This window comes from Amblyomma maculatum, chromosome 2 (assembly GCF_055883805.1).
Source record: "Amblyomma maculatum isolate TAMU_Amacu chromosome 2, ASM5588380v1, whole genome shotgun sequence".
NCBI classification, from domain to species: domain Eukaryota; kingdom Metazoa; phylum Arthropoda; class Arachnida; order Ixodida; family Ixodidae; genus Amblyomma; species Amblyomma maculatum.
The window spans coordinates 169,962,400-169,969,778 of record NC_139345.1 but is presented as its reverse complement, the minus strand read 5'-3'; the positions used below and the strand labels follow the sequence as shown (position 1 = coordinate 169,969,778).

Here is a 7,379-nt window from a genome sequence, read left to right as displayed (position 1 = left end):
CCGGTCCATCCTTCAACGCCTTTCAGTGGGCTTTGCAGCACCACCAGGAACACGATGCTAAACTTCGTGGTTTACTCTGTCCAGGTTTTGCTGGGACTCCTCGGGAACACCAGTGGCTATCATCCATCAATCGACGCCTATGCCTGCAGGGTGAAATCGGCAATGACGCCCCAGCGCATGCCTGATCACCCAACAGTCGCGCTGCATATGACGTATCTACCGCACGTGGAGAGCTGCGCAGTGATGTACACCTTGGAACATTCCTTTGGCACTACAGCGACCCCAGCGACATCATCGGAGCCCTATAAAAGTCCGGTCCATCCTTCAACGCCTTTCAGTGGGCTTTGCAGCACCACCCGGAACACGATGCTAAACTTCGTGGTTTACTCTGTCCAGGTTTTGCTGGGACTCCTCGGGAACACCAGTGGCTATCATCCATCAATCGACGCCTATGCCTGCAGGGTGAAATCGGCAATGACGCCCCAGCGCATGCCTGATCACCCAACAGTCGCGCTGCATATGACGTATCTACCGCACGTGGAGAGCTGCGCAGTGATGTACACCTTGGAACATTCCTTTGGCACTACAGCGACCCCAGCGACATCATCGGAGCCCTATAAAAGTCCGGTCCATCCTTCAACGCCTTTCAGTGGGCTTTGCAGCACCACCAGGAACACGATGCTAAACTTCGTGGTTTACTTCGTCCAGGTTGGTAAAAAACGACCTTATCCTGATACTCTAAGGAGCAATTGTGTTTGTCTAGTGGTGCTGCCGAGCCCTGGCCTTGTTTTTAATGTGTTAGAGATTTGTTATAAGTTATTTGTTTGCTGTTAAACCTCAGTGGCGATGTAGAGGAAAACCCTGGTCCAAATACCGAAAAGATAGAAAAAAATCTTGAAACTGTCACATCTATAAAATCTTCCCAAGCTCTCTTACAAACCGGTCTGCAAAGTGTACAAGCCCGGCTTTTGGAAATTGAAACAAGCCTTGCCTCACTTCAGCTGTACAATAAGAAGGTACAAAAATGCCAGGAAGCCTTGAGTGTTATGCACAAGCACTTAGAACAGATGAACAGCAAACTTGATTATTTTTTAAAATAGAAGTCGCCGAAACAACATTATCATCTACGGCATTGAAGAAGACGAAGGCGAAAACACTGCGGATCTTGGAAAACTGGTCAAGGATGAAATATTTAAAGGCACACTAGGCATTGAAGTTAGGTCTATCGAGCGTATCCACCGGCTTGGAAAAGGTAATCAAAATCGTGGACGACCGGTCATACTTCGATTATACGACTTCTCGGAAAAAATAAAAATACTTCAAAACTGCTTCAAACTAAAAGGTAGCCAATTTTCAATCGCTCAGGACTATTCTGTACCGGTTTGTGAAATACGCAAGAAGCTATGGCAATCATCTAAGATAAATCGAGACAACGGTGATAAGGTGGCTCTCATATTTAATAAGCTGAAGATAAACGACGACCTGTACATCTGGGATAAAAGCGAAAACAAACGAATGCTACTGAGGCGTGCCGAGCGGGAGTCTGCCAACAGTGCTGCGGGAGGCAGTGACTGACAACAGGCTCCAGTTCCATTTACATTATTATGTTTCAATGCTAGAAGTATTGTGAACAAAACCGAAAAATTTGAAGAATTGCTGTTGCTGTACTCACCAGATTTAGTTGTAATAACTGAAACCTGGCTGCATTCGGATATTTATGACTCAGAAATAGTTCCAACCTCTTACGCATTGATCCGCATCGTGATGGGCGAGGAGGTGGCGTAGCCATTGCAATAAAGCAAGACTCCTTTCCAAAAAGATAGCGGTATACCAAATCATGAAAGTGTGCGGTGCACTATTAACGTTCAGGGCAACTTGGTACTAGTGGGCGGTATATATAGACCACCGAATGCACCCCTTGATTATCTTCTTGAGATACACGACTTCCTGCATAGCAAAGTTAATGCTCGCACAAACCTCATCCTAACGGGCGATTTCAATTTACCAGGTATCGAATGGACAAACTTAGCAATTGGAAGGAACGAAATTTCAAACTGTGAAAAGCTCCTGGATATAATGCTTAGTTTTTCGCTATCTCAGGTAGTAAATGAGCCAACGCGCCTTCAAGGACATGCTATTTCCGTATTAGATCTAGCCTTTGTATCTAGTTTTCTCTGTCCTGAAGTTAGCGTGGAAGACGGAATTTTGACCATAAATTGCTTTTTCTTATTTTTCCTCATCTGCGCCACAACGCTGACCGTAATGACAGCAACTCTTCAATCACTATCAAAGACTACAGCAGGGCAGGTGATGTAGGCATCATAGATTACCTAGAGACGATTCTCGATAGTTTTTCTTGTACAGATTTCTGCAGTGTAAACAACCTGTGGCTACAGGTAAAAAGCGCGATAACACAATGCGAAAAAAAATTGTACCTACGAGAATAAAACGAACAAAAAGAAAAACCCCGTGGATTACACGCACCGCCATTCATCTGAAGCGACGATTACAGCGAATGCGTAGAAGGAAGGGAAATTGCACTCAGATATGCGAACTGGCGAGCAAACTAAAATTGGAAATTAAAACCGCGCGGAATGCGTTCTTTTCGACAACTTTATCTAATTCTATCACTAGCGATCCAGGAAAGTTCTGGCAATATTTATCGAGCCCTGAACCCCGTTTATCACAAATGTGAATAGATGGTGCGGTAGTCACAGACCCCCTCGTTATCGCAAATTCTTTCAATCAATATTTTCAATCTGTCTTTGCTCACGAGCTTGCCACGAGTGCTATCACAAGCGAGCCACAATCACTGATGCCAGATATTGAGATTTCCGAGACTGGTATTGTTAACTTGCTTTTGAAGATTGACGTTAAAAAGACCCCTGGTCCAGATAACATCTCAAATACATTTCTGAAGCGATACGCGGAGCAGTTGGCTCCGTTTTTGCACAAAATTTTTACTCTTTCTCTTGAAACAGGTGCTCTTCCTTCCGACTGGCTATGTGCAAAGGTTATTCCGGTTCATAAAAGCGGCAGCAGACTGTCTGTAGATATGTATAGGCCCATCTCACTAACTAGCTGCTGCGGCAAGCTAATGGAGCATATCATCAATAAATCCATCCCAAAGTATTTGGAAGAAAATAACCTAATTTACACTAGACAACACGGTTTTAGAAAAGGACTGTCAACGGTTACCCAGCTGCTGGAAATAACTCATGATTTTGCACAAGTGATTGATTCTCAGCTTCAAGCAGATGCTATACTGATTGACTTTAGGAAAGCATTTGATCGTGTCCTACATTCCAAATTAATAGTGAAGCATCGTGTCATTGGCATTAACCCAAAAGTAGTAACCTGAATAGCCTCTTACCTCCCAGGTCGTATGCAGTACGTGGAAGCAAACAACGCACAATCAGAACGAATAAGCGTTTCTCCCGGGGTCCCACAAGGATCCGTCTTGGGACCGATCCTATTCTTGATATATATTAATGATATTCATGCTTGCGCCGAACCTGGGGTGACAATAAGGCTCTTCGCTGACGACTGCGTTCTCTACACTGCGGTACGTACACGGGATGACCAATTAAATTTAAATTCTTCTGTAAATAGTATTGCCAAATGGTGTAAATCATGGGCAATGGAAACCAATATCGACAAAACTTCTATCACAATTACACGTAAAAAAAGCGCCTCTTGTATATTCTTACAGTTTATCAGGATGTAACATAACGAGGGTTGATACGGTGAAATATTTAGGCATCACATTTACCCATAAACTAAGCTGGGACACTCATATAAATAACACGTGTGCAAAAGCATTCAAACAACTTGGATTTCTTCGTAGAAAACTGTCAGCAGCTCCTTCTCATGTAAAGCTAACAGCCTATAATACCCTCATAAGGCCCATTCTTGATTACGGTAGCATTATTTGGAGCCCTCATCAATCATACCTCAGCCAAAAATTAGAAAAAATTCAGAATAAGGCCCTTCGTTTTATTTTCTCCAGCTACTCACGCCACGATAGTGTATCATCCATGCGAACTAAAGCGGGTATTCCTACCCTTTCTTGTCGGCGACGAGTAGCTTCCATGAAATTTCTATACCTTCGGTGGAATCAAAATTGATACAGATCAGTACATCAAAGCATCATATCATCGTTCGAAGAGGCTAAATCATGGGAAGTGCATCAGACCTATCCCAGCTCGATGCGACGCATACAAATTTTCATTTTTTCCTTCAGCTATTGAAGAATGGAATAGGCTACCACATGAATTTATGGGCGATATCTGCCTTGATATTTTTCTTAAAAACGCTAAGTCATATTTTGAGAAGCAAATGGCGTAAACAAAAAATCGTTCCTAAAATGTGTTTCGTTATTCACTGCGAGTGTTCAGTTTAGGATTTTATCTTATTAGTACCTATTGTCTAACGTGTTCTATTATTGTGTCGCTTCGCGGTTCTTTACAGTGCTTCATATGCGACAAATTGAATGCCCGTTAGAGTGTTGCGGTGCGTATGTTTTCCATTTTTTGTGTGTTTTTGATGTTTTTCATTTTGTATAACGGTCCCATCAGTTCACCCACTCCTGTAAGAGCCTAGCAAGGCTTACAGTATGCTTAAATAAATAAAAAAAAGTGACATCAGAATCACACGTGGCGCACGTGCGAAATATGCGGCCGGTTTCATGAATGCAGGCAGCCATGTGGCAAGATTCTATTGTCGGCTTGCATAGCACCATGTGGTAGCGCATACTGCATCCATGCATTTTGTGATGAGCTGTTTTTATCCTTCCAGCCGTTTGCAATCTTGTGAATTCTTGTTTCCGGTGCTTAATAGGCTCTTGCGATATTTTATATAATCGTCGGTGTATTTCGTACTGCTTTTTTCACCTGTTATGGCTTCAAAATTGTGAATATATTAAACAAAAGCGTATGACAGTTTCTAGTTGGGATTTAACAGTTTTTGGATTATGTTGCCTTTTTAATGAAGTTGCAATGCATATATATTGGAATCGCTAACTTAATTGCACAATGCGTCGCCCCCTCTGGCTAGCCTATCCGCGCAAATGCGCTGTGAGAATATTTCTCGTGAAAAAGGAATACTTCATCTACAAGGAAACTAACAGAATGACAATTGGCTGGTTAAACTTTTGGTACCCGAGCTAGAGAAAAGCATGCTTTCTATGTAAATAATTTTTATTATAGCTTGGGGCATTCTGTTATTTTGGTCTAGCATTTTAGCCCTATATGTCTACGGGCCGCAGTTTTGGAGGAATAGGTGACTTAACTGCGAGTTCTTCAATGAAAAGTGGTAGTAGCAAAGTAAAATTTTAATTGAAAACACTTAAAACAATGAAAACCTTTGTGGTACACACATGAGCTTGGATAAAGAAAGTTGGTTTGGTTTGTGGGGTTTAACGTCCCATAGCGACTCAGGCTATTGAGGGATAAAGGGACAGCTAAAGGAGAGTAGCAAAAAATAGGGTAGGGACATAAAACAATTAGAGGGTCTCTTAGATGTCTCTTAAGAGGAGAAAGGCGAAAGCCTACCCTTCCTTCACTATGATTTGCCTCTCATCGTTTGCATATTATCGGCGTTTCTAGCAGTGCTACATATAATTATGATTGATTTACAGGAAAGGGAAGACGCAGTATCTGTCACACTTTCTCCGACAAGTGTGAATTTGGACAGTACATCATCGCTCCTGTCGCGTGGCGTTCCTTGGCGCGCGTTCAAGTGTGCGATTGAAGATGACAGGAACGCTAGATAAGGAGAACACATCTCGCGGAATCTCGCGCACGGATTCAGCTCCTCCTAATAGGAGGCGTTGACAGATTTCGCGCACAACTCTCGCGCACGGAATTTCGTTGCGTGAGCCTAGAAAGGCTTTCGCGGCCTTAATAGGCTGGTGAAGCGAGGCAACTGAACCTCTCGCCCTTGACCCGTTATTCATACATGTTATCCGAACGCCAGCGCATCCTATAAATAAAAGAGGCGCTGCTAACGCCAACGAGGCACATTCTTTCGATTGGGTTACAAAGCAGTACATGAGAGGCCCAAGTGCCCAACGTCTGTGAAACAGTGCGTCAGGGGATACTCAGCTGTCCTTATGGGCCATTAGCGCTGTCGAATTATATGCTCTTAAAGTGACCTTAAGTTTCAGTAACGTAGCTACTTGCGAAACTGGGTGCTAGGGAAAAGAGGTTTGTTCTCTGAAGAACAGCGCTACTTGGACAAGGACGGAAGGAAGACAACACGGACAGGCGCTGACTTGCAACTGATGTTTATTGCTCGGAACGTGGTAATAATATATCAGGCTCCAAACAACAAGAGAAAACACAGAAGCGATACACATTTGATTATCAACTTGAAAGCACGTGTGTGCCACCACGTCACTTCCCTGTTGCTAGATATCTAAGTTCCTTTGCTGACAACGCCAAGGACGGGCTGCTGACACAGGCGTCATTTGACCATGTGATTTGTGCGGCCTCAATAATTTCACGGGTTATCTTGTCCCGATGCCTATTTAATACTTTTGTTTTTTTGGAAATAAGGCTGGCAGTCGTTATTTTTACAATCTCTGCAATGGATGCCGAGATGCCCTTTAACGGAGTTAAAAACATTATTATTGTGTTCTCTTAGGCGCTCGTTAAGGCATCTGCCCGTCTGGCCGACGTACTGTTTCCCGCAAGATAGTGGGATGGAGTAGATGACACCATCTTTGCATGCAACAAATTGATTTTCATGTTTTATTATAGTGCATTTTTCTCGTATAGATTCAGCGTTAACAAGCTTGCACTATTTCCCAAGCTTTTCGGGAGCCGAGAAAAATGTGTATCACTTCTGTGTTTTCTTTTGTTGTTTGGAGCCTGATATATACATTACCACGTTCCGAGCAATAAACATCAGTTGCAAGTCAGCGCCTGTCCGTGTTGTCTTCCTTCCGTCCTTGTCCAAGAAGCGCTGTTCTTCAGGAAATGGCATACCAATTCGCCCAAGCATCAGTTCTAACAAAGAGGTTTGCTTTCTTTCTTTATTGTGGGGGAGAGGGGGAGGGTATGCGAGGTTTAGTAAAATTTCACGATTTTGGCAGTAACGCATTACTCAAACGACACAGGTCAAGTTCTATTTACCCTCATTTACAATATAACGGTCGCAAGGACATCACTAACAAAGAATGCCTTGCCCACTCAAAACCAATACCGGGTATTTAAAAACAAAGAAAAAAAGTACACGGTTGCTTTTTTTATTAAACACCACGCAAGCAAAATAGCAAGCATGGCGTTCACAAGAAAAGAACGAACAGTGGAACGTACAAAGTAGCCTAATCGCGAAGTTCAAATAGACATCTCATCATGCGGCCGATATCGATATGC

At 43.0% G+C, this 7,379-nt stretch overlaps 1 pseudogene; it reads left to right on the top strand.

Annotated features, from left to right (window-relative positions):
• Window positions 1–474: 474 nt before the first annotated feature.
• LOC146200421 (uncharacterized) lies at window positions 475–1,575 on the top strand (annotated as a pseudogene).
• Window positions 1,576–7,379: the final 5,804 nt, after the last annotated feature.